Here is a 14,313-nt window from a genome sequence, read left to right on the forward strand (position 1 = left end):
CCACCTCATCTATAAAAGTGAAGCCAAAAGATTTTAACCCGGTTTTTAATGAAGTTATATCTCTGTGTCTGTATTCCAAAACTCTACCTTGGAAATGAAGCCATATTCAGAAAAAGTCTCACATCATTAGCTCATATTTGCAATGTGAAAGGAAGGATGCGCTGAATTTCTTGGGATTTGAATTGCTACTGTTGTTAAATCTAAGAGGAACCCAGTGACAGAACTTCAGCAAACATACTTCCCCAGTAGTGCATCTGTAGGATTTGATCCATGGAACACTAATAAATAATACTAGGATTCTTGGCAGTTGTCTCTATTACAAAACAAACAGACGTCTCACAATCTCTGTCAGTCAACAGCTTTATGGAGGAGCTGTTATAGAGGAGTTGAGATCAGGTCTGTTCTATAGTGTCTTTTCCATGTAAGTACCAGGCAGGAAAAAAAAAGGCACTCAGAAAAAGAAAAAAGCGCATTGAAGTACCTGCCTTAATACTGAACCCTGTGAATGAAAGTCCTGTGAAGTGAATTGATTGCATCAAACTGCAGCCTGATTCTGCAGCTTCTCACTTTACAATGCTGGCTTGTAAGAGCTCTTGCAGGAAAAGCTTGTGAAAAAGGAGAAGTTGTTTAAAAGTCCTTTCCTTCCTTCCTTCCTTTGTTGGACTGCTGTGGAGGTGTCTAAGTCCTGCTGAATACTTTGGGATTTGTTTGACTTTGTATTTGCCTTGCTGAGGGTTATGCAGAAGGACTCTGAAGAGAATAGGCTTTGAGCTCACTTAGAAAATGCAACAAAAATGGTGAAGGCTGCATGAAGGGATTAAAAAGGGCCAGATCCTGAGCAGTCTGGGAGCCATGTAGAAGCTGGTCCCAGTATAACAGTAGTGTGGTATCTTAGCATGTGTATTGTACAAGCTTTTGAAAAGGAAGTTGTGAGAGAAAGCAAAGGGACCACATACATAATGAAATTGCATTATGAGTAACAAAAGTACCACCAAACCTGTGGGCCTCCCTTTCTCCAGGATCTGTTTGAGCCTTCATTTCCTTGTAACTGTATTCTGTGACTGGGCATTGTTTCATTTCCACGCCTGTTTAGAAAGCCTTTCCCTTTTTGGTGGCCCAGACTGCCTCACATACAGATAGTGCCACAATGTCCCCGGTGGCGACTTACAACGTGTTGGCCAGGAGCAGCCCAGTGCCAGTACTAGCCCAAGGACAGCAAGGCTGGGTAGGGGTAGACGAAGATGGAAGAATTGGAAAATGAAATAAGGTAGAGCTTAGGAAAGCCTTCAGATGCTCCTGGGGCAACAGAAGAATGGTGGAAGCAATTGCTGCTGTTTCCCTGATGGTTGCTGCCTCTCTGAGTATACCCATCCCTTCATCAGTCTCTTGCCTTGCTTTCCAGGGCTTTGAACAAGACAAAATTGGCCACTTCAATATCCTTCCTAAACCATATGCATACCATCTTTCCTTTTAATTCTTCAGAAATTGAGTGAAACTGTAGAGTTCTGATTTTACTATTTGTATATTCCCTGCAAGTGCTCCCTGGGCCCAGCATGGTCCCAGCAATGGGATTCTGTGTTGCCTTTTCCAACAGGCAGAGAATTAGCCACACTTGTATTGTGATTTTAATCTAAATTCCTGAGAAAAGGCCAAGATTCATAATTTCACCTCAAAAATCTGAACAGGTACATCATGCTGTCTTGTATCAATTTTACTGCCTTCTTGTTCTATTGCTTTAGAAGAACTTTGCCTGAATACAGAGGTATTTCCTAGTAACTGAGCAAATCTCGAGTTTACTGATTAGTGTGAAGTCTTCCTGCCTTGAAACGTGAGCCCTCTGTGTTGGAATGTCTGAGTTCTGAGAAGAGAAGGTAAAAGATAAAAAGGCTGATCTCTTAAGAAATTCATTTGTGGTTTGAAGGAATTCTAGAAGTGTGTGGGGAAATAAACATGAGATGAAACCTAAACCAAAACTCTAATAATTTATTTTGAAAACATATTTTTAAAAACCAAAAAAGATCCTAAAATCTCATCATATCCCTTTATTAAAGGCTAACACTATCGTCTAGTGAATTTTCTAAGTGTTCTTTTAAAAAGTAAACCAGTATGATTTCCTCTTGATCTTTCTTGAGTTCAACTTCTGACTGTTACTAGGAGGAAGTCGGCTGCTGATGTTTTGCATGAAGTTATACTGTATTGCTGATATGTTACAATTTACACAAATTGAACTTCTGCCAATTACTTCTGTGCTACCATAAGAAGCTGATCAGAAATAGGATAGTGGTGTACTGATGGGCTGCCTTTGATGGGTGATTGTTTAGCTTTTGTTTTTGGGGTTTTTTTTTCCACAAATGCAGTGTGCTAAGAAATTTTCATTGAGCTTTCTGTAATTAATTCAATTTAATATCAAGGGTTGGATTTGTAGACACTACTCTAGTCCCTTTCAGACCTGCCTGGAAAATCACTATGACAGAGAAGCTCATGATATACTCATGATTTTCACATCAAGGGAAGTCCCCACTTGATGGTGAGGCAAATCTAGACCCACCTCTTGTTTGTAGGCATGTGAAAAAATTTGCCCTTTGGCATATTGGCTCCAGGAAAATCATTATTCCTCCCAGTCTTCCTGCACAGTTATGGGTTTGGGTATATTACAGATGCTACAGAATGCTCCTCTTGCCTTGTTGCTTCAGGTGTGTGCCAGGCAATTTCATACCCAAGTCTCCACTGAGATAGTGTGTATGATTAAAACTAGCACATCTCTCCTGCCACATGAATTTGGTTTAATTTTTTTGTGAACTTCTTTTTCTTTTAGTCACTACATATATGTGCATATGCCTATATTTACATGAAAAGTGTGTGCTCTCATATGTAATAAATGTAAAGGACAGAGTATAAGGCCTGCACAAAAGCACAGAATTACATTTTTTTCTTCCAAAGTAGAATTTTTTCCTAAATATTTTCTATTAGCAAATGCAGCAAAGATGAGGTAGCCATTTTCACTAAATTTATATCATGAATATTTCCAAAAGATCCAAAAGCTTAATACACTGACTGCATATAAAATTTTAAAAACTTGAACTGAATCAATGCCTTCCTACTCGTTCTGTGACCTTGGACCTTCCCTGGCTGCTTGGTGGACTGCCAGATGCTTTTTACAGAGAGGGTTTTTTCTACATCTAGAACTGTAGTTCTTCGGTTTTTTATTTGTAGGGCTTACACAGTTTCCTTTCTAAACATATCCTTTTCCTCTGTCACATTATTAGAAAATTTAATTTCATGGAGGTCGCTTGGGAGACTCAATAACCACCAGTGTTTTTTGTAATATTGCAAATATACAGTAAGATAAATTTGTTATGTACACTTAATAGTTTCCTGGCAAAGCTGAAAATAATCATCTCAGGTTTATCAAGTTCCATTCTTTATTAGGGATCTAATGGTTTGCCAAATATATAGGAAGATGAGAAATAATATTTAATGTGCTGAATGATGGTATCCAGTCGGCCTGAGAAAAAAGTTCTGAATGAAACTGCACTTCAGGTTGATTTAAATGGGAATCTGTAACTAACGGTTTGAATTGACCACCACACTGACATTTACAGCCAACATTTACCAAAACTGACAGAAGATCCCCTATGTGTTTTCACTCCTTCACAGGGCACTAGAACAGTGTTTTCAGCTCATTGTTCCGAAGGGAGATTAGATTGCCTTGGAAACAAGAGTGCTCCTGTGCAGGTTCCAATCTTATGCTTGATAACTCCCCTGCAGGTATGAATTAGATCCAAGGCTGTGGTATGGAATTGTTCAGGAACAGTTGGTTTCGCTGTGAACTGTGCTCTTAAGCAAGAGGAATGTATTCTACCAACATTTTCTGGTAACCCACAGCACCCACATCCTCTGCAAGTGAGAAGCAACAGGTAGCAAGGATGATAAAGGCGCTGTGTATGCTCACTGCAGCTCACAGGTCATGGTGAGGTTATTCATGATAGAAAACTCCTAAATGTTAGCACTCAGCCCCTGGTACAGGGCAACCACTCTTCCCTTCACCTAGAATTTTTCTTTGAAGAGCACATTAAAGGTTGCAAACAAAATTTTATGTTTGTTTTATGGTATCTGAATTACTCCACTGGCACAGTATTTGCTATTACTGTACTCAGGTGAAAAATAAATTGTTCTTGCATTAAGCTCGACACAATGATGAAACAAATTGCCCAGCTCTATTCAGAGGAAGTCTATGAAAAACAGCTTTGGATATCTTGCAAATGTCACAAATTTGAGATCACCTTTAATTATTTTGTGCTTTCCTCTAGGTTTTGAATGAGTGGTAGCAAAATGCAATGTTGTAAAGAGAAGTTTCTCAGGGACTAGTCAACAAACTGATGACAGCGAAGAAAATACAAGAGGCCCTGCTGTGAAAGGTTTTGTTTTCATTCTGTGTGCTAGGAGGAATCTGCTTCCTGGTTAGCGTGTAGAAATTGTGTGGTGTTTCTTTAAATAGCTGTCATTATCTGGTGTGTTTCACGATCTGAAGTGATTTGAAAATCACTGTGGCCCTTCTACGACAAGTAGATGAACTGATGTTTGTATCAATAGAAACAGTTTGTATGAACCCTAGAGTGCTAATGGAATTTCTTTAGAACATGTTTGGCTTGGGCATGAAGGAAAGGCATTTAGAGTATCTCAAAGATTTTAGAAAATGTAAGCTGCTTGCTTACCCCCATCTGTATCTGGTAGTTGGTCATTCTCTTCAGTATTTCAGGACAACAAGAGACTGAATGTTCAATGATACCTAAAGTAAGCCTAATTTTGGTTGGAAAAGACTGTGACTTGCTTTTCCCACAGGCTTGTTTTCTTGATGGTAGTTTCTGGAACTTTGCTGTCCTGGAAAGTTCTCTGTGCCTTGCATCTCATCACAAGCTTTCTCTGCCATCTGGCACTCTCAGGAGCTAAGCCAGCTTTCTGCCTTTCTGTCTCACTACTCCCACTCAGAAGAGTTTTCAGATCAGGCTAGAGTTGCACATACAATTACAAGGGGGTCCTTTTTCTTAACCCAGGACAGCACTGTAGAGATTTTCCACTCTTTTTGTGTGAGTACAAATGCTTTGCACAGTCTGGTTGACAGGTCCAGTGTGGCCACTTAGGGAAGTGGAGAAGGTGGCTGTTTCATCTGGTTTTGCATTTGAGTTCAAGTGGCAAAAATCTGGCAGACTCTTCATTTGCCACATACCTGTCCATTTCCAGGAGAAAGAAACACATCATGGCTGGTGAAAGAAAAGTTCACCTGTCTGAAGTCTCAAAATAAATCCTTGTTTGTGGTGACAACTGGCAAAAGTCTTCTGGAGGACATCATGAATGGAGAACCAGAGGTGTTTGGGAATTTGCCCTTAGAACAGAGTGACTTGTAGAGGGGAGAACAGAGCAGCAGATGGGGGAGAAGAGTCAAATCTGTTGAGGGGTTTTGATACAGGGTTATTAGACTAGAGGCAGCTACTGGTTTCACCTATAACTGTGCTACACATGGCAAAGTTATTTGAAGATATAATGTAAGCATATTTGAATAAAACCATGCAGCATTTACTCTTGCCTTGGCATTTAGTGCTCTAACTTGCTGCCTAGCAGTTTGAAATAAGTTATGTACTAAAGACTGGTAGAGCAACAGCAGGCCAAGGGTGCATGTCAGGCTAACCAAGAGGTGCATTCTGATGCCTCTTACAGAACTTGACTTGGGTCTTTCACTGAGGTAAGCCAAGACATGGCCATGTGGCATGATTGGCACCTGGATCTGGGGTGTTTTTTCACCCCAGAGGTGAAGGTTTTTTGGTGTGTTTAAATCTACAATGGAGCCAGACTCTGGGAGAAGGATTGCAACAGATTACAGTTGAAAAGGCTTGACATGAACACCTGCACATAGATCTCACTGCACTGCTTAGTAGAAGAGTCATATTTCTTTGCCATAGGTCAAAATATTCCATTATATCATTTGTTCACTGCTTATTTCATCAATCTGAAGAGAGCATAATATGGACCCAAATATCTCCAGGCAAGACTGGTGTGTGTAAAGTAATGTTGTCTCTAACTGATTCTCATTTTGCTGCTTTATTTTCTTTCATAAAATTAAGAATTTTTCTTAGTCTAAAATATCAAAATAACTGTTTTACTCTGACCAGCATTTTTACCTTCTAGGATTTTTGATTTCATGTTTGATTAAAGTTCATTTTTTCTTTGGTAATGGAGTCACTGTTAAAATATCTGTACATGCAAAAGAAGAATTAAAGAATTAAAATTGGGTTATTGAGATTCATGTTATTAATTTTTAATTTCTTTAATTTTTGTATTCTTCACATAAAAGTCAGTCCCTGATTTAGACTGTGATATATTGACAGACACCTACAGGAAACTATTAATACAGATTTTTTTTCCCCTGTGGCTCTTTCTCAGTCATGCCTTCTTAAAATAGGGGGAAAAAGTAATAACATGGATTAGTATCTGTGGCATAAGGATCTAGGGAAAATTTTTCTTCTCAAGATGCAGTGTAGATGCAAGAAAGGAAGTGGGATGTCAAGTTGGAAGCTTCAGGATCTGATTCAGATACAGAATATATAAGTTATTAATTTCAGTGTTTGTCTGAATCTTACTTTCATCACTGACACAAGAGAAAAGGCAAAACTGGAATTATGGATGAAAGTATTCATACTCTGTAATGTATGTCCACTGAAGTGCAGCTACAAAGTTTACTCTTCAAAGCAAGAATGCAGAGTAAAGAATATTGGTTGCACTACTTCAGTGTAAACAAAAGATGTCACTATCAGACACAAGAAGTGCTGAGGTAATTAAAGCTCGTTCTGAAACTATTCAGATCTTACCCTTAAGTTTTAATAATGATTATTTTTAGTTTCTTTCTTTCTGCAAAGGGAAACCACTGAAGACACTCTGTGAAACTACTTCATCTGAAAAAAACCCAAACCCCTACCCCAAATTCTGTTTTAAAGTGTTCCTTTTTTGATAGGAATGTTTATAGAAATGCTTCCAAGTTCCTGTAAATGCCCCCACTTTTCACACATCCACCACGTGAAGCTGTTCTTGACCCCAAAGAAGATGTGACTGAATCATTAAACCAAAATGAAAGAAGAAGAATATGGAGAATAGAAAGTGTGTGAATTGTGAGGACAGAACACAGAATAAAATGGAACAAAAGGGGAAGTTTCAAAGTAGTAGATAGTAGAGAAAAAAATTACACCAAATGAAGAGATTTTCTTCTGCCCTCATCCATATGTCAGTGAAGTTAAACTAAATGCAGTAGGACAATGTCTGGTGCAGCATGGATCTCAATTTTCATGATCCCACAAATATCAAACTCCTATTGATTCTTCAGAAGTAGGACTGGATTAATGTGTCGTCATCAGGCTAGGCAACAGGGCAGTATTTTTACAAAAGGAGCATCATTAGCAACAAAAATGGACCTGCAGACACAGCCAGACCCCTTCCAAGGTCAGTTGGACTGGCCTATCCTGCCCTCTTGTTCTGATTTACTTCCTCCAGAAATATCTTGGGCTGGATATGAAAGTTGTTATACGGGCCAACTGTCCCTGTTCTAGCTTTCCTGAGAGTTTCATCTTTCCTCTCTGCTTCTCAAATGTGATAGAGCAGAATGTGGTCCTCAGGTTGTTCTCAGCCCTTATTGAGGTCAAGCTCCCAGGCACTGAGGCCCTTTTCTCAAAACCAGTATTAGGCAGAAACTCCATTTCTGCATGCATGATCCTCTTTATCCCTGCTTCCATTTCTGACTCTGCATCTCTGCTAGGCTATCGAGGTTCTTGTACTTATTTTTCAGTCTTTGCTTTTTGTCTTGGTTTTTTTCCTTCTTTCTGAAGGGTGAGCAGAAGATTCAGAGAGGAGGTAGTTCATGAGAAGAAAATATTTATCCCTCTGTTAGTCCCTTGGGAAATCTTTTCGATGCTCAGTACAACTGGAGACTTGCATTTATTTCTCTTTAAGTCCTGTCTCTTCTGGGGAACTTCCCCATTTAGGGGGAAATCCACATTCAGCCACAGCTGGGGGAATCCCAGGCAGCTGGACAAGAGGTGAGAGGGGTGCAAAGGACCTAGAAATTGCTTCAGAGAAACTAAGGCATCTCTGTAGGCAATCTTCAGTGTACACCAGTAGAGGTAACTGAGCTTAGAAGACCTGTAGACTTGAGTCCTAAGGCTACTAGTTGTTCCATGGTGAAACAAGCTGGCATCTTGGTCCCACTCCCTGGAAATAACAAGTTTGGAAAGTTGGTGAAAGCATGTTGCGGAAAGTGATGGGAACTTTTGCCTCACAAAGCAGTGGGGAAAAGCTGAGTGAACATGTTGAGATTTCATCAGATGAAAGAAGAGGAGAGCAGGCCTCTGATATTTGCAGAATTAAAAAATAAAGCTTAGATTTACTAGTAGGGATGCAGGAATTTCATGTACCAGATTGGGCCACAGACTGGTGAGACATTATGCAGGGAAGATATCTGTACCTGTACACGTGTCAATACCTGGGCAGGTGCAGTGGGACAGGAACCAGGCTCTGTAGCTCAGCTCCTTGTGAATACATCTGGAAATTATTTCCACATTTTTTACGAGGCCTGCTTATGACTACGGATCACTGGGTAAAGTTAACTGTGGACATTATCTTATGCTGTGTTTAGGGTGAAAATTTATAAAAGTTTGCCTTCATTTAAACAATTTGTTCTGTGATAGCAACTCAGAAAAAGAAGTAATTTTCAACCTATCCAAACCAAAGGAAATTTTTCTATTTATTTCACAGGATCTTTAGACGAAAATTTAATTTTCTAGCTGAATGATAATGGAAATGTTAGTGGTTTGAACTTACTATTGAAGGACTAGAGAAAGCACAATGCTGTTTTTTTCCCCATCTTACAAAAACTATAAGTTAGATGACAGCAGAAGACGTATTAAGAAATAATCAGATGTTGATAAAATGTTCATCAATTTTGGATCCTGTAAGAACTTCCCTGAAAGGTGAGAAGCACAGGTTTATTTTATTTTCCTTACCTTGGCACCTCCTTAAATCAGGTATGTCACTCAGCAGAGTGTAGTGCTACATTAAATATATCATGCCATACAGCATTTAATGAAAGCAAACTCATTAAATTCAGAAAAAAATCTAGAAGTTAAATGACTTCTGCTTCTTAAGAAGTTTTCATAATATGCAGAATTTCTATTTCCTTAAGCTATTTCTATCATTACAATTTTTTCCTAAATTCTTTACGTATGCTTCTTTAGAGTAAAGTGATTACACGGTATATTTATAAATATTCTCTAGTTGCCAATTCACATTTTTATTTTCCAGCAATTTTAGGATATTCCTCTGTAGCAGTTCTTTCCAATTACACTGTCATAAAATTTCATATATAGATCAAGAATCTTTACTGTTTAAATAAATCCTTATATGGAAAAAGCTTTTATTTTTCTGCTCATGCAACAGCATAGTCACTTACCTGGCACTCATATCACATTCTAATAGTTGGCATATGTAGACATTATCCTGCAATGCACTGGATGCAGATTTTTAAAAAAAAGGTATTCTAAAATAAATCTGCTCAGGTATAAGTGTTAGGGAGCTCATCAGAGCTCTTAATTTGTACTGTATTTATTAATTGCTTATTGATTCCCAGGGTTTCCAGACTGAGCATGCATGTTCAGTGGAGTCATTTTACTTGACTGTGGTGAAATATGGGATGCATCTGCTCCAGTAAGTAAAAAAGGTTAAACTAAATAACTTGATACACAGTTATTTGCAATGTGCCTAGAGTACTTTAGAAGTAAATTTTATTTGGAAAATGTGTAATTTACAGGATTATAGTATTTAGGAACTCTGCACAGAACCATACAATAATACAAGGACAAGACATTATTAATCTGCATATATTTTTATAAAAATTATTATTTTTACTCAGGTACCATAAACCCCTTTGCTGTTAAGGTGGTTCTTTCATCTTGGAGCTTATAATCTAAGAGTAACCCAAAAACAAAACAGTGGAACACAGCCTGGTAAGGAAGATGGACTTAAATTATTTCACTGTCAGCATAATTGGGACTCACATTTGTTGTAATGGAGCATTTTACGGGGAAACATCAAGGCACACATCAGCAAGATAAAAGAAAAAAGCAAAGGTGTAGATCTCAAAATGTGACAGGTGTAACAAGATATTTGAAAGGACCTCTCATATTCAGCATTTCAATAGGAAACATGCAGTCACTAGAGTAGGGTCTAGACTGTGATGGGTCCTACAAACAGAAAACTGATTGGGTTAAATTTCACATGATTTAAAAAAGCAAGGATAAGAAAGAGGTGTCTCAAAAAATGAGCTGAACAAAAAATCTTATTGTAGAAAGTTTGTCTTTGCTGAAACACTTGCGTGGTGCAAGACTATGTTGCCAAAGCCAGGGAAAGCAATTACTAGGGGAGAACAATTAGCCATATTAAGCTTCTACTGATGATTGCACAGCCAGAGTGAGCTGTTGGGAAAGACAGGCTGAGTTGTTAGCCTGGCTAAAATGATTCATGCCTAGACTGGAAACGTGGATCTGTGAGTGATGAATATGAAGTTGTTAAGTGAACCAAGGGAGTGATTATTCAGAGGTAAGGGGCAGGAGAAGGGAACCAAACCCAGGATTTGATAGAACACCCCATCCTCCTTGCAGTGCTGGGGTGGAATGAAGATACCTCCAAAGACTTTGTGAGCTGTTACAGAGGGTGGAGGAGAATCAGGAGAGAATGGAGACCCTGAAACCAATGAGTGTGAAATATTCAGAAATGATGTGGTTGTTCCAAGAATGACCAGCAGACCAAGAACTGGAAGGCTGCAGTGCTAGAGTTGTAAGCTGCAGTTAAGAAGCCACTAGAGACTATGATGAAAACAGTTTAGTTGAACTCAATTGCCAGGAACTGAACTGGTGGGGGCCTGAGATGTAATTAAAAAAGCCAGCTCTAGACAGTGTGCTTACAGGTACCATGTGCAACATACCTGGAGTATCCAAAATCATCAGTTAGGTGCATTTGCTAAGTAGAGACCATGTTACAAAATAATTCTAAAAGAAAGAGCTCTTCCATGTTTCAAGTATCAAGACTGCAAGAAATAGCTGTATTTAGTTAAGGGAAAACACTGGTAGTGTAGGATGAATTAGTTGAAAGAAATTAAAATGCACTAAGGGAGAAAAACTGAGTGGATGGTTTGGAAAAAGCAAACTCCACCCAGCATGAAAACCTCACCAATGCAATGTAAACAAATCGAAACAAACCCAAACTAATAATGGTACATAGTGACAAAAAAAAAAGAAAAACAGAAGCAACACAGCTTTTGGAAAGTAACAACTAGAAATAATTGATAGAGTTAAAAAAATGCATTTTTAAAATCAACAGGAAAAGCTTTGTTTACATTGCACTGATTTCAAGGAGAAAAATATGCTGCTCACATTTCTGTCAATGTCCTGTATGTGAATATTGGCAATGTGTATGTGAATTTTAGGCATTTTGCCTAATTGATAAAATTGTATTTACCTGCTTCCTAATGAATCTTATTCCAACAGAAATGAGAGCGAAAAATCTGTAGAAGTAGCAGAATTAAGAATAGAATATAATCAAGGTTATTTGTGCTGGGAGGAGAAACAGGCAGACAAGAAATGCTTGTCTGCAAAAGAGACCAGGAGCTGGAATAGTGGAATAGGAAAAGATCATGATGGCAAGACAAAATGTTAAATGAGGAAAGCCAATAAAAAATTAATACTTGTGAGGTGAGAAGAAGGAGAAAGCCAAAGAAAAGGCATGAGCAATTGAAGGCAAGCTAAAGCGAGGAGGAAAATGACAGTGTATTTAACCAGTTATCACTGGAAAGAAACTGATGGCTTCTGGTATGATTTACTACATGTTCTATGACATCCTGAAAATTCTCAGCCAGAAAAGAGATCTATTATATTACACACTAAATAACTGTAAGGACTCGTTTTAATAGCTTTTCCTGCTGGGCCTTTTTTGTGTGAAATATTTTTTTTCCCCAAGTATCTTCTTTCTGGTCACAAGTTCCAGCTCTAAATTTACATTTGCCATTTTCTTTTATTAATATTTTTTTTCACGTGAGAAAGATGGTTAAAAGCATTTAGTTTGTTCTGGATTATTTGTTCAGTCTTCGACTCTCACTTTATGAAACTACACTCTTGCATTAGAAGGCTCTTCTGCTGATCACTACTGAATGAGTGATATTTCTACACAGAAACATAGAGAAGCTATCTTTCATCTTTTCTTTCTAAAATGGTATCAAGAAGCTGCTTTCTCTACAGGTTCAATTTTCTTCAGTCCTGTTAATTCTGTCTTCATTGCCTGTGGTGGAAGATCAATTTTTTATCTTCCTTATTCAGACTAAAAGTCTTCTGGAAATCACCAGATTTGTTTGAATGTGGTCTTTATCTCAGATACAGAAGTAATATTTTAGGGCTAGCTTCACAATAGAAGGCTAAAGGGATAGATCTGAATGGTGAAATGAAACTTGGGAATACTTGGAACATCGCAAGACAGCAAACCAAAATAAAATATTTTAGGTTCTAATTGGAATGCACCCAAAACTAGCAAAATGTTTCAGTCAGGAGAAAAGGGTGAGAAAGGCTTTGGGAAGTTCCTGCAAAAGCTGAGATTTGATTAAAGCTAATCTTGAAGTTCCCCCACCCACATATGTCACCTGATATTCAAAAATACTCGCAGAAAACAGAAACTGTATGGAAGATTTTAGTTTCAGCTGCATATCCTAGCCTAACTTACAGGACCAAGATGAAATTACAGAAGTTACTCTCACTGATTTTCTTAGAAAGTGGAATCTCTTCTGAAAGGTTGTAGCATAAGAAAAGATGCATTTCTTAAAAGGCTGTCCTTTAAAAGCTGAAGCAGTACAACCTGATGGTGGTGTTTTGTTGTTTGGGTTTTTTGGGGGGGGGGGCTTTTTTTTTTTTTAATTTCTGTTTAAATCTCTCCACTCATTCAAAATAGTGGATATCCAGTTATTCCGTGGAAACATATTTTAAAATATATTCCTTGCTGGAAAGATGTTAAAATTGTCATGTTCTGAAGAAGGTTAAGAGGGTGGAAATTGTGCCATCCCTATTTTTCTGAGGTGCTTTTGGTAATGTTTACCATTTAGACTTCAATAGGTAAATAGATACCAAAGGCGGGTTTTAAATAAAGGACTCTGCTTTCAAAATGTAAATTAGATGTCTCAAAGTCTTCATGTATTTCAACTGAAGCACTCCTAATTCATATGAAGCTCTGCACTGTGGACTTACTGAAATGCAGGAAACAACATCAAGTATTATGAATCTTAAATTCACTATCTTTGCAGCCACCCTTCCTGTCATCCAATAGTAAAGATATGACATGAGAGCTAGAAGGAGAGCTAAGACCATGGTATTAATCTTAATTTCAGTTTTTAGAAATGACCTTTTTAAAAAATGTCTGATTAAGACAATTAAAAGATTAAGCTTTTAATAAAAGAAAAAACAAATGGAAAGCAGAAAAAAAAAATCTGTGAAACTGTAGAATATCTGAAGTGACTCATCAAAATGCAGAAAAAACCCAACCAAATAACCCGCACAAAATGATGTACAGAAGTAGATGTAATACTAATATAATGCTCACATCTCTGGAACCCTATATTAGGTCCCTCATTACTGTCAGGGAGGCATGAGTGTAGGAGATTTAATGTACAAAGAAATGGCAATGTTTAGATACAGCTTGAATATGTAGTCTTAAAAGCTGGACAAGAAAAAGGTGATACCTAACACTGAGACTGAACTGGAGGATTTTGGAAGAAAGGCTTGAAGTTCTGTGTTGCCTTTAAACTGATGGCTAGACACCATGAGAAAATACTGAAGCAGAGTATTTATTAGGGAAAAAACAATTGTGAAAGGCCAAGGCTAGCAGGAGAGCGCTACAATAGCTGCATTTTTGTGTGAGATCTCCCATAGCAGTGGGTGGTACATGGGAAAAAGAAGCAGAACCATTGAGTCCGAGACTTAACTGAAGTTGGAAGGGATCTCTGGAGGTCACGTAGTCCAAGCTGCTACTCAAAACAGGGAGCATGTCACAGACAGATCAGGTTGCTCAGGCCTTGCCCAGTTGGGTTTTGGCTGCACACAAACTCTCTGGGCACCTGTTTGAGTGCTTAACCACCCTTCCTATGACCAGGCGTGAAACTCTAGAAGACTGTGTAGGATGTTGGAGAATGGTACATTCATTAATTTTAAAAGGATGATTTCAGCATTAGGACAAAGTGCC

Source organism: Molothrus ater, chromosome 1, assembly GCF_012460135.2.
Source record: "Molothrus ater isolate BHLD 08-10-18 breed brown headed cowbird chromosome 1, BPBGC_Mater_1.1, whole genome shotgun sequence".
NCBI classification, from domain to species: domain Eukaryota; kingdom Metazoa; phylum Chordata; class Aves; order Passeriformes; family Icteridae; genus Molothrus; species Molothrus ater.